Here is a 14,597-nt window from a genome sequence, read left to right as displayed (position 1 = left end):
TTATTAACCCCTTATTAGCCCCTGATCACCCCTAATCACCCCTGATCACCCCATATAGACTCCCTGATCACCCCCCTGTCATTGATTACCCCCCTGTCATTGATCAACCCCCTGTAAAGCTCCATTCAGACGTCCGCATGATTTTTACGGATCCACTGATAGATGGATCGGATCCGCAAAACGCATCCGGACGTCTGAATGAAGCCTTACAGGGGCATGATCAATGACTGTGGTGATCACCCCATATAGACTCCCCGATCACCCCCCTGTCATTGATTACCCCCCTGTCATTGATTACCCCCCTGTAAAGCTCCATTCAGATGTCCGCATGATTTTTACGGATGCACTGATACATGGATCGGATCCGCAAAACGCATCCGGTCGTCTGAATGAAGCCTTACAGGGGCATGATCAATGACTGTGGTGATCACCCCCCTGTCATTGATTACCCCCCTGTAAAGCTCCATTCAGATGTCCGCATGATTTTTACGGATGCACTGATAGATGGATCGGATCCGCAAAACGCATCCGGACGTCTGAATGAAGCCTTACAGGGGCATGATCAATGACTGTGGTGATCACCCCATATAGACTCCCTGATCACCCCCCTGTCATTGATTACCCCCCTGTCATTGATTACCCCCCTGTAAAGCTCCATTCAGATGTCCGCATGATTTTTACGGATGCACTGATAGATGGATCGGATCCGCAAAACGCATCCGGACGTCTGAATGAAGCCTTACAGGGGCATGATCAATGACTGTGGTGATCACCCCATATAGACTCCCTGATCACCCCCCTGTAAAGCTCCATTCAGATGTCCGCATGATTTTTACGGATGCACTGATACATGGATCGGATCCGCAAAACGCATCCGGTCGTCTGAATGAAGCCTTACAGGGGCATGATCAATGACTGTGGTGATCACCCCCCTGTCATTGATTACCCCCCTGTAAAGCTCCATTCAGATGTCCGCATGATTTTTACGGATGCACTGATAGATGGATCCGATCCGCAAAACGCATCCGGACGTCTGAATGAAGCCTTACAGGGGCATGATCAATGACTGTGGTGATCACCCCATATAGACTCCCTGATCACCCCCCTGTCATTGATCACCCCCCTGTCATTGATTACCCCCCTGTAAAGCTCCATTCAGATGTCCGCATGATTTTTACGGATGCACTGATAGATGGATCGGATCCGCAAAACGCATCCGGACGTCTGAATGAAGCCTTACAGGGGCATGATCAATGACTGTGGTGATCACCCCATATAGACTCCCTGATCACCCCCCTGTCATTGATCACCCCCCTGTCATTGATTACCCCCCTGTAAAGCTCCATTCAGATGTCCGCATGATTTTTACGGATGCACTGATAGATGGATCGGATCCGCAAAACGCATCCGGACGTCTGAATGAAGCCTTACACGGGCGTGATCAATGACTGTGGTTATCACCCCATATAGACTCCCTGATCACCCCCCTGTCATTGATCACCCCCCTGTCATTGATCACCCCCCTGTCATTGATCACCCCCCTGTCATTGATCACCCCCCTGTCATTGATCACCCCCCTGTCATTTAGCACCCCTCTGTAAGGCTCCATTCAGATATTTTTTTGGCCCAAGTTAGCAGAATTTTTTTTTTTTTTTCTTACAAAGTCTCATATTCCACTAACTTGTGTCAAAAAATAAAATCTCACATGAACTCACCATACCCCTCACGGAATCCAAATGCGTAAAAATTTTTAGACATTTATATTCCAGACTTCTTCTCACGCTTTAGGGCCCCTAGAATGCCAGGGCAGTATAAATACCCCACATGTGACCCCATTTCGGAAAGAAGACACCCCCAGGTATTCCGTGAGGGGCATATTGAGTCCATGAAAGATTGAAATTTTTGTCCCAAGTTAGCGGAACGGGAGACTTTGTGAGAAAAAAATTAAAAATATCAATTTCCGCTAACTTGTGCCAAAAAAAGAAAAAATTCTATGAACTCGCCATGCCCCTCATTGAATACCTTGGGGTGTCTTCTTTCCAAAATGGGGTCACATGTGGGGTATTTATACTGCCCTGGCATTCTAGGGGCCCCAAAGCGTGAGAAGAAGTCTGGTATCCAAATGTCTAAAAATGCCCTCCTAAAAGGAATTTGGGCACCTTTGCGCATCTAGGCTGCAAAAAAGTGTCACACATCTGGTATCGCCGTACTCAGGAGAAGTTGGGGAATGTGTTTTGGGGTGTCATTTTACATATACCCATGCTGGGTGAGAGAAATATCTTGGTCAAATGCCAACTTTGTATAAAAAAATGGGAAAAGTTGTCTTTTGCCAAGATATTTCTCTCACCCAGCATGGGTATATGTAAAATGACACCCCAAAACACATTCCCCAACTTCTCCTGAATACGGCGATACCAGATGTGTGACACTTTTTTGCAGCCTAGGTGGGCAAAGGGGCCCATATTCCAAAGAGCACCTTTAGGATTTCACAGGTCATTTACCTACTTACCACACATTAGGGCCCCTGGAAAATGCCAGGGCAGTATAACTACCCCACAAGTGACCCCATTTTGGAAAGAAGACACCCCAAGGTATTCCGTGAGGGGCATGGCGAGTTCCTAGAATTTTTTATTTTTTGTCACAAGTTAGTGGAAAATGCTGATTTTTTTTTTTTTTTTTTTTTCATACAAAGTCTCATATTCCACTAACTTGTGACAAAAAATAAAAACTTCCATGAACTCACTTTGCCCATCAGCGAATACCTTGGGGTCTCTTCTTTCCAAAATGGGGTCACTTGTGGGGTAGTTATACTGCCCTGGCATTCTAGGGGCCCAAATGTGTGGTAAGGAGTTTGAAATCAAATTCTGTAAAAAATGACCTGTGAAATCCGAAAGGTGCTCTTTTGAATATGGGCCCCTTTGCCCACCTCGGCTGCAAAAAAGTGTCACACATCTGGTATCTCCGTAATCGGGAGAAGTTGGGGAATGTGTTTTGGGGTGTCATTTTACATATACCCATGCTGGGTGAGAGAAATATCTTGGCAAAAGACAACTTTTCCCATTTTTTTATACAAAGTTGGCATTTGACCAAGATATTTATCTCACCCAGCATGGGTATATGTAAAAAGACACCCCAAAACACATTCCTCAACTTCTCCTGAATACAGAGATACCAGATGTGTGACACTTTTTTGCAGCCTAGGTGGGCAAAGGGGCCCACATTCCAAAGAGCACCTTTCGGATTTCACAGGTCATTTACCTACTTACCACACATTTGGGCCCCTAGAATGCCAGGGCAGTATAACTACCCCACAAGTGACCCCATTTTGGAAAGAAGAGACCCCAAGGTATTCGCTGATGGGCATAGTGAGTTCATGGAAGTTTTTATTTTTTGTCACAAGTTTGTGGAATATGAGACTTTGTATGAAAAAAAAAAAAAAAAAAAAAAATCATCATTTTCCACTAACTTGTGACAAAAAATAAAAAATTCTAGGAACTCGCCATGCCCCTCACGGAATACCTTGGGGTGTCTTCTTTCCAAAATGGGGTCACTTGTGGGGTAGTTATACTGCCCTGGTATTCTAGGGGCCCAAATGTGTGGTAAGGAGTTTGAAATCAAATTCAGGAAAAAATGAGGAGTGAAATCCGAAAGGTGCTCTTTGGAATATGGGCCCCTTTGCCCACCTAGGCTGCAAAAAAGTGTCACACATCTGGTATCCCCGTACTCAGGAGAAGTTGAGGAATGTGTTTTGGGGTGTCTTTTTACATATACCCATGCTGGGTGAGATAAATATCTTGGTCAAATGACAACTTTGTATAAAAAAATGGGAAAAGTTGTCTTTTGCCAAGATATTTCTCTCACCCAGCATGGGTATATATAAAATGACACCCCAAAACACATTCCCCACCTTCTCCTGAGTACGGAGATACCAGATGTGTGACACTTTTTTGCAGCCTAGGTGGGCAAAGGGGCCCATATTCCAAAGAGCACCTTTCGGATTTCACAGGTCATTTTTTACAGAATTTGATTTCAAACTCCTTACCACACATTTGGGCCCCTAGAATGCCAGGGCAGTATAACTACCCCACAAGTGACCCCATTTTGGAAAGAAGAGACCCCAAGGTATTCGCTGATGGGCATAGTGAGTTCATAGAAGTTTTTATTTTTTGTCACAAGTTAGTGGAATATGAGACTTTGTAAGGAAAAAAAAAAAAAAAAATAAATCATCATTTTCCGCTAACTTGTGACAAAAAATAAAAAGTTCTATGAACTCACTATGCCCATCAGCGAATACCTTAGGGTGTGTACTTTCAGAAATGGGGTCATTTGTGGGGTGTTTGTACTGTCTGGGCATTGTAGAACCTCAGGAAACATGACAGGTGCTCAGAAAGTCAGAGCTGCTTCAAAAAGCGGAAATTCACATTTTTGTACCATAGTTTGTAAACGCTATAACTTTTACCCAAACCATTTTTTTTTTACCCAAACATTTTTTTTTATCAAAGACATGTAGAACTATAAATTTAGAGCAAAATTTCTATATGGATGTCGTTTTTTTTGCAAAATTTTACAACTGAAAGTGAAAAATGTCATTTTTTTGCAAAAAAATCGTTAAATTTCGATTAATAACAAAAAAAGTAAAAATGTCAGCAGCAATGAAATACCACCAAATGAAAGCTCTATTAGTGAGAAGAAAAGGAGGTAAAATTCATTTGGGTGGTAAGTTGCATGACCGAGCAATAAACGGTGAAAGTAGTGTAGGTCAGAAGTGTAAAAAGTGGCCTGGTCTTTCAGGGTGTTTAAGCACTGGGGGCTGAGGTGGTTAAAGGCATGTGGTCCTAAACTTTTGATCAGCTGAAAAACAGCCTGTTTCAGTTTAATCGTTATTTTCAATTAATTGAATGTTCAAAAAATGTTTTTTCTCAATCTCATTTCTTCTTGTTGCATGTTGAAGCTCTACTTGGAACCTTGTTAAGATCCAACAATGTAAAATATGATTTTTTGCCATTTTTCAAGTGGTCTTAAACTTTTGATCAGGACTGTAATAATAATAATAATAATAATAATAATAATAATAATAATTTAGAATAGTTTAAAATAAAGTTAAATAAAAGGTTAGTTACCCTTTAAAGAAAAATTTAGGAGCTTGTATATTTCCATCTAAATGTGTGTTTCAGCGAGGAGTATGTCCCATATGTAAGTCCATGTGTAATTTCCAACATGGAAACATGCCCCTAATGCAGCTTATGTTTCCCATTATACCTTTGGTACTCCGGAAGAAGAGTGGTGGATCCTCATCACACTGCATGTACAGTACTATGCTGAGTCCTAGTGTATCTAAGGCAGCAAGTGATAGATAAGTGGCATAATTTCTGTTGCATAACTCACCCTACAGTGTATTAGTGCATCCCCATTGGTGCAGCTTCAGTCTGTCTCCCCTGCATCCTGCTTGTGATATTATTCTCCTTAGCAGAAGGAGAGATTCTGCACACAGCATAGACGATAGCACTGAGCTCCTTGAGGTCAGACAATGATGTATATATATGGGGGCACATACAGATGAACAGAGCGGACAGCTTTTTGTGGGGGGGTCTGAGAGCTGCCAGGAGGGAACTGATATATGTTGATGTAATCCTGTAGTTCACAGGAAGTCAGTCACAAAGGAGAGACTGACATCCCGTCTGCACAGAATACCAGGCCCTGAACTGGTAGTCAGACATAGGTCATATAATATGCCCATAATAAAAATGGTCCCATATGTAGGGATGCATCTGAGCTGTTATGAAGCAAATGATACAACTGGATTATATTGATGCTGACCTGGCATTGTGTTGAAAAAATATATAAAAATCCCACACTGCTTCTTTAATGATACAACCAAGTCAATATCATTCATAAACGCATGAATATTTCCTCCATTGGTTCATCATTTTGCTTTTCCCTTTTATGGGTTGTTCAAAAGGAGAATTCAGCAAAGGCATATTTTAGGTATTTTCGCCTTTCATAAACAGATCATGAAAATCCTGTCCAAGATTCCACAGGACATCAGAAAAAAAGACAGATGCATCTATTTCTGTTTAATACACAGTGAACATTGAACAGCTCAGCCCATGTACATAAGTGCCAGCAAAAACAAACAGAGAGAAGCATTTGGATATTCACCCGGTAGCTAGTATAAAAATCCTGACAGTAATCAGCTTGTTTCGGCATGGTTTAGGGGGAGTACACATTGAGAATTCTAACATATACCTCTCAATGATTTATTGATACATTAGCTTTTTACTGAACAAGAAAAGTAATGTTCTGATAATCAAAATGAATCATTTCACAGCAGAACTGAATGCTTGAGATAATGTGCACACTGTTGTATAACAACCTATGTAATCCTCCCAAAGTAACATAGCTACCAAATGACTCATAGCAATTGTATGAAAGCTATACAACCTGGCAAACAAAATAATGCTCATGTAACATGATTGAAACAGCTATTACATGTAGGTAATGCGTCTCCAGTTAACAGCGCAATGAGCTACTCCCCTTATGTTACACAATGGCAGCAGAGGGGTTTGCAATCTTATAATTTTCCTTACATTTCAGCATTCCCACTCTTCTTCAATTTTCACAGCACGGAAAAAAGTGTAATGGCTTTTAATGCATCTCTTTCAAAATTGCCTATTGTTTAAAAAGACATGAAAAATATTATTGTGCATCCATTCTTTCATGTTTCTAGGTAAAAAAAAAAACTCCCCATGAACAAGTTACAGTAGCAAAGCTCTTAAAAAAATTATTTAGTATGCAAGGTAGTGAAAGAAGCAGTAAGATCGTCAGCTGTTCTAGACAGTGCAGGGCCACAGTAAATAGAGATTGTTTTATTTGATCCCAAATCATTGACGTTCCCAAGAACCAAAAGACTATAAAGGTCAACACAAAAATGAGTCTCAAGGTGCCAAATAATGAGCAAGCCATTATATACATATTATACTGGAAATGTCACTTCTTCATTCTAAAACCAGTTAATCCACACTCTGTTTACTTTGGAAGTTACATCTTAATAGCTTAACATTATGTTTGTTTCTCTACCTAAAGGGCTGCCAATAAAAGCTTTCTGTCATGATAAAAATATAACCAATAAGTTTTTGCTGTATTGTGAGGAACCATTTGAGTGTGTTTTACTGTATTATTGTTAGAGCAGTGGGTGCGGAACCACTGTGCAAATCACTGTACAAATTGACTTTGGGCTAGTCCTGAGGTCTTTTTTTTGTGGTCCCCTGTTTTTCACCATTTATTTCCTACCTCTTGGACTAGTCCCCATGCGATTGGCAGCTGACTCACTGGGGTCAGAGATACTGGTGCCAAGCACTAAAGGATTATGCTATACACAAAGCCAGGAAACAGGCAGAGGTCAGGGAAAGTAGAGTACGCACAAATCCATGAAACAGTCCAGAGGTCAGGGTGGTCAGTATAAGAGGCAGCCCTGAATCAACAGCAGCATTTCCAGCACTTATATCTATGCAGACTGTCATGTTTCCCTCCGGCCACCCAAGGCCACTGTGACTAAACAGGAACCTGAGTTGTGCTGGCCAGAGGCTAAGAAAGAGTTAAGAAGTTTTTCCCGGGCTGTTCTAGAAGTTGCTGGGGCCTTGCTGAGATAACAGGGAGAGATGGACTGCTGAGAGATAACAGTAAAAGACTGGAGCAGCAGGAGGCTATATTAGCTGATATTTTCCTGACAGCTGTGGAGCTGCACACAGAGGACTTCACTGTGTGTTCCAGGGGAGTGGGACCATGTGTAGAGACCAGTACAAGCTGGATCCTTCCTGCCAAAGCTGGAACTAGGTGGAGATCTGCATCTGTTGTGACCAGAGAGAGAAAGACAGCCAAGGGACTTAGTCAGTGCGCTGTAGAAGCGTCCCCTGGGTAGCAGGGCTAGATAGGAAATTGGTAGTGAGAGTAGCCTGCAAGCTGACTGCTTACTGTTTAGCTCATTCTGTGTATATGCAAAACTCCATTGCCATTGTTGTTGATTTATGTTCATCTGTTAATACCATTCCTGTCTTTGACCCATTGTGGTGGGGTGGTACTGTATTGTTACTCAGGTTTTCCGGCAGTTTCATTTTGCTCCTTAATAAAGCCGGCTTTTGCTTCAGTCTCCTTGTCCGCTGTACTGTACTTGAATCCTGCCTTGCGGTCTCTCCCTCCTCTGACCGCTACAAGTGGTGCTGTGAGCAGAGTACAGTCACAGAGATGGAGGCGAAATTCTTTTACCGAATTCAGCGGGAAGACGAAGGTGTCTCGCAGTATGCAATGGCGCTAAAGGAAGTGTTGGCCGAGGTGCAGAAAAAAGACGTGGACGGAGTAACCGCCATGGGAACTGCAGATCGGATCCTGCGAGAACAATTAATTCTGGGACTCTACAGCACTCCCCTGAAACAGGCCCTGCAGGAACGAGTTAGGGTGGACTCTACACTAGCCTTTAGACAAATATTAGCAGAGGCAGTGGCACGAAGCAAAGAAGAAAGTTATGTGTCCGGAGTGATATGGACCCAGACCGTCACCTCCCCCGGGGTTTTAAAGAGCGAAGAGGTCCTAGTCAGAGTAGTACAAGACTTACAGAGCTCTCTGAGTGCTATGCACGAAAAGTTGACACACCTGGAAAAACGGATGGAGTCGCACTATACCCCTGAAACTGCCTACCCGGCCCGACAACAAATTTATCAGGCGCCCCCATGGGTTCCTATATCAGAATATCCTTACCCTAATTACCTTCTCACCAAGCTCCTCAATATCCTCCAAGGAGGCCCATCAATCAAGTCCTAAGGGCACCCCCCATACGCAGACAAGGAGAAGGCCGTCAAGGGGCACAGTGTCGGAGTGATGTGGCTAGACGCCCAGAGCCACCGATAAACTTCCTGCCCCCGCAGTAGTGGGGCGTACTGCGGGGGAGATGGAGAGCCAAGATACCCAGTATGGCTCCGAACACCTGGTCGCAGGGTGTCCCACCATTCGAGCTGAATTTGAAGGCATTCCGGTCGACTGCTTAGTACATACCGGGTCACAAGTAACGACTATGCCTGAGTCACTCTTCTACCGTTACTTCCAAGCGCTGGCCAAGCCAGAGCGAGAGACGCTGGTCCGGGTTACAGCGGCCAATCAACAACAGATCCCTGTCACAGGAATCGTGTGGATAAATGTACGGCTATGTGGGCAAGAAGTGGGACGGAAAGGTATCCTGTTGGTCCATGAGACGTTCAAAGAAGATGTGCCTGTGATAATGGGCATGAACATTCTGCGAGAATTAGATCAGATAATGTTCACCAAACGGGGGCCAGGCTATTGGATGCAAGGCACTCCGCACAAACCTACTCAGAAAGCGTTTCAACGGCTGATCCGATTCTGTGGGACACAGAAAAGTGTCCCAGCACACCAGTCTGTGGGAACGATCCGAGCGCCAGGAAAGGCTACCCTCACCATCCCTCCTGGACGGGAGAGCGTGTTGACGTTACCCGTGGGAACCTTCCGCAATCTTGAAGGTATGGAGGTGTTCATCGAACCGACGGCCCTAGGAGAGTTGGGTCAGGATGTCCTGGTGGCCCGAACACTGGGAGTGGTCCGGAATGGACGAATACCCATAAGAGCTGTGAATATGGGAAATCTAGAAGTTTCCTTGACGCCAGGAGTGGAACTGGCTCGTGTGTACCTACATCGGGGAGAAGTATTGAGTCGGAGAGAAGTGACTCTAGCTCCGGTAGGTGATGCTGTTTGGACCCTGGCAGTTACTGCCAGTGTAGAAGAGATGCCGACCCCAGAATGTAATGGGAGAACCATCTTGGATCAAATGGAAATAGATATGAAGGCTCTAAGTTCAGACCAACGGCAAGCAGTTGAAAACATGCTGTGGGAGAATCAGGCTGCATTCGCTCGTCACGCCGATGACTTTGGCTGCACGGATGCTATCACACATGAGATACCGACGGGGAACACTCCTCCAATTCGGGGAAGATATCGGCAGATTCCGCCCAAGTTGTACCAGGAAGTGAAAACGTTGTTGAAACAGATGATAGATTCTGGAGTGGTGCGGGGTAGCCAGAGCCCTTGGGCGGCCCCAGTGGTGCTTGTTAAGAAGAAGGATGGCACTATTCGGTTCTGTGTGGCTTACTGGCGGTTGAATGCATGCACCGCGCGAGACTCATATCCTCTGCCACATATCGAGGAGTCTCTGACTGCTCTAGGATGAGCCAAATACTTCTCTACCTTGGACCTGGCGAGCGGGTACTGGCAGGTACCAGTGGCCGAGCAAGACAAGGCAAAGACGGCATTCATACTCCCCATGGGACTATTCGAATTCAACAGGATGCCATTTGGGCTGACTAATGCCCCGGGGACCTTCCAGCGGCTGATGGAGTGATGCCTGGGAGACCTGAATTTTGAAGCCACTCTGATATACAGTACAGACCAAAAGTTTGGACACACCTTCTCATTCAAAGAGTTTTCTTTATTTTCACGACTATGAAAATTGTAGATTCACACTGAAGGCATCAAAACTATGAATTAACACATGTGGAATTATATACATAACAAACAAGTGTGAAACAACTGAAAATATGTCATATTCTAGGTTCTTCAAAGTAGCCACCTTTTGCTTTGATTACTGCTTTGCACACTCTTGCCATTCTCTTGATGAGCTTCAAGAGGTAGACCCCTGAAATGGTTTTCACTTCATAGGTGTTCCCTGTCAGGTATAATAAGTGGGATTTCTTGCCTTATAAATGGGGTTGGGACCATCAGTTGCGTTGAGGAGAAGTCAGGTGGATACACAGCTCATAGTCCTACTGAATAGACTGTTAGAATTTGTATTATGGCAAGAAAAAAGCAGCTAAGTAAAGAAAAACGAGTGGCCATCATTACTTTAAGAAATGAAGGTCAGTCAGTCAGCTGAAAAATTGGGAAAACTTTGAAAGTAAGGGCTATTTGACCATGAAGGAGAGTGATGGGGTGCTGCGCCAGATGACCTGGCCTCCACAGTCACCGGACCTGAACCCAATCGAGATGGTTTGGGGTGAGCTGGACCGCAGAGTGAAGGCAAAAGGGCCAACAAGTGCTAAGCATCTCTGGGAACTCCTTCAAGACTGGTGGAAGACCATTTCAGGGGACTACCTCTTGAAGCTCATCAAGAGAATGCCAAGAGTGTGCAAAGCAGTAATCAAAGCAAAAGGTGGCTACTTTGAAGAACCTAGAATATGACATATTTTCAGTTGTTTCACACTTGTTTGTTATGTATATAATTCCACATGTGTTAATTCATAGTTTTAATGCCTTCATAGTCATGAAAATAAAGAAAACTCTTTGAATGAGAAGGTGTGTCCAAACTTTTGGTCTGTACTGTACCTGGACGATATCATCGTATACTCTGCTACTTTTCAAGAACACCTGAATCGGCTAGGGTAGGTACTCGAGCGACTGCGATCCCATGGCCTGAAGGTAAAGCCAAAGAAGTGTCATCTCTTCAAGAGGGAGATCGAGTACTTGGGCCATAGGGTGTCCCAAGACGGAGTGTTGCCGTCCCAAGACAAAGTGGCTACAATACGACAATGGCTAGTGCCCAGAACGCTGCGGGAGTTGAAGGCCTTCCTTGGACTGACCGGGTACTACGGCGGTTCATCAAAGACTATGCCAAGATAGCGGGCCCTCTGAATGAGTTGTTGAGAGGAACGGCTGGGCAACCCAAGGGCCAAAATATTACCTGGGGGCAGAAGCAGGAAGAGGCCTTCCAGGCCCTGAAAGAAGCTCTGACATCGGCCTCCATATTGGCTTATGCCGACTTTGATAAACCATTTCTCTTATCTACTGATGGCAGTCTCTACGGACTCGGGGCAGTCCTGTCGCAGGTACAAGATGGACATGAGAGGGTGATCGCCTACGCCAGTAGATCCTTGCGAGAGACAGAGCGAAACCCCCCAACTACAGTTCCTTCCGGCTAGAACTCCTTGCCCTGGTGTGGGCCATGACGGAGAAGTTTGCAGTATATTTGACAGGAGCTAAGATCTTTGTACGGACTGATAACAATCCTCTGGCCCATCTGGACACTGCCAAGTTGGGAGCCCTGGAGCAACGCTGGGCAGCGCGCCCTGCAAAATATGACTTCTCAATTCGCTACCGTTCCGCTACGGAGAACACTAATGCCGATGGCCTGTCGAGGGTTACTTTAGAGACCCCAGTAGGGGATGTCGATGAACAAAAAGAAGAAGATGAAACCCCGGATTTCCGCAAGTTCGTTCTGCATTGAGGAGGACTAATGAGGACTGGGGCCGATTACAGGATGAAGATGTTGGACTGCGGCAGATGAAAAACTGGGTAACCCAGCGAAGGAAGCCCAACAGAGAAGTAAGGGCTGACCTGGATGCCGAGATGAAGTCTGTTCTACATCAATGAGACAGACTGGAAATGCACGGAGCTGTTCTGTACCGCAAGTGGCAACAGCCTAATGACCTAGAGGCGAGGTGGCAAGTAGTCATACCCGGAAGCGTGGCATGTGAGATAGCCAAAGAAGCCCATGAATTTAGAGCTCACTTCGGGCCCGCCAAGACTTACCAGTGGCTGCACCGTTATGTGTATTGTCCGCGACTGGAGGAGTGGAGGAGGAAGTTTGCCGACAGTGTAGAGTGTGTGAACTCACTAAAAGCACGGAACAGAGGGCACCCCTCCAGTCTATACAGACCAAAGAACCGCTGGAATTATTGATGATAGTCTACCTCCTCGTGGGACAATCATCAAGAGGTCCACAGTACTGCCTGGTCATGGTTGACCACTTCTCCAAGTTTGCAGTAGTCTCCCCAACTCGGGATCAGACGGCTGAGTCCGCAGCACACGCTATCTGTCAGGATTTCATCCAGGTCTACGGGTGTCCAAAGCGGATCCACTCAGATCAAGGGGCGTGCTTTCAAGGGAAAGTAATGGAGGAGCTACACCGACTGTACAGTATTGAAAAATCCAGAACGACCCCCTATCATCCCCAAGGGAATGGGGCCTGTGAGTGCTTCAACCGGACGCTGCTACAAATGCTGAGAACGCTAGAGGAAGACAAGAGGGCACACTGGCCTGATTGCCTGTCGGAGCTAGTCTGGGCCTACAATAATCAGGTCCATACCACCACTGTTTACACCCCGTATATGTTACTGTTTGGGAGAGCTGGTAGAGAAATCGTTGAATTGAACCTGGAACAGCCAGAAGACCTAATGGAGCGATCAACCACCTCATGGGTGAAAGAACACCGTCAGCGACTCCAGACCATATGCCGTTTGGCAGGCCAGCGGTTACAGGAGAGAACTCATACGGACCATCCTCCAGTCCAGTAGGTGCCACTGAAGCCTGGAGACCAGGTCCTGGTACGAGAGAAACGCCCCAGAGGCAAATTGAGTGAGTGTTGGGAAGTACAGCCATACAAAGTGATCAAGAGAGTGTACCCTAATGGTCCGGTTTACGAAGTGCAAGTTGAAAATGAGGAGTTTTCTTCACGGACTTTACATAGGAATATGCTACGGCCATGCCGGTCCGCAGATCCTGCACCTATTCAGAGGACACCTTCTCCTCCTGCCCCATACCCAGAATGTGTTATCTCACATGGAAACAAATGTGAAGACTGGTGGACCGTTTCTGACACTGCGGAAGGTCCCCAGGACGTAGGTGATGAGGCTCCTGCTACAGAACCACTACTGTCTCGCAGTGAGGAGGAACCAGCGACCACACCCAGATCTCCTGCTGTAATGGAAGAGCCCAGGTTAACAACTCCCAGTGGAGAAAGTCAGCTCCTAGCAGATAGTCAAGACCTCCAGAGATCCAGTAAGTCTACTGCAGGGTTTCCACCAAACAGGTACGCTGCTGATGATTTCATTTGGTCTGCCTGTAGGTATTGTGGACAATGTTGTACTGCCGTTTAAATGTTCCATTAACCCCTTTGTTTTCCATGGACTATATAGCGAGGCCAAGGACGGCCACCTTTAAGTAGGGAGGCATGTAAGAGGCAGCCCTGAATCAACCAGCAGCATTTCCAGCACTTATATCTATGCAGACTGTCATGTTTCCCTCCGGCCACCAGAGGCCACTGTGACTAAACAGGAACCTGAGTTGTGCTGGCCAGAGGCTAAGAAAGAGTTAAGACATTTTTCCCGGGCTGTTCTAGAAGTTGCTGGGGCCTTGCTGAGATAACAGGACTGCTGAGAGATAACAGTAAAAGACTGGAGCAGCAGGAGGCTATATTAGCTGAGATTTTCCTGACAGCTGTGGAGCTGCACATAGAGGACTTCACTGTGTGTTCCAGAGGAGTGGGACCGTGTGTAGAGACCAGTACAAGCTGGATCCTTCCTGCCAGAGCTGGAACTAGGTGGAGATCTGCATCTGTTGTGACCAAAGAGAGAAAGACAGCCAAGCATGCGACCGGACCTGGATCCAGACTGCATCTTATTGTACCCAGGAGAATCTGCAGAACTGTGAGTGGAATCAGTGCTTTCCTGTGATAGGTTATAGAGTCAGGGACTTAGTCAGTGCACTGTAGAAGCGTCCCCTGGGTAGCAGGGCTAGATAGGAAATTGGTAGTGAGAGTAGCC

This window comes from Bufo bufo, chromosome 4 (assembly GCF_905171765.1).
Source record: "Bufo bufo chromosome 4, aBufBuf1.1, whole genome shotgun sequence".
NCBI classification, from domain to species: Eukaryota; Metazoa; Chordata; class Amphibia; order Anura; family Bufonidae; genus Bufo; species Bufo bufo.
The sequence above is the reverse complement of the archived record's forward strand: the minus strand, read 5'-3'. Positions refer to the sequence as shown.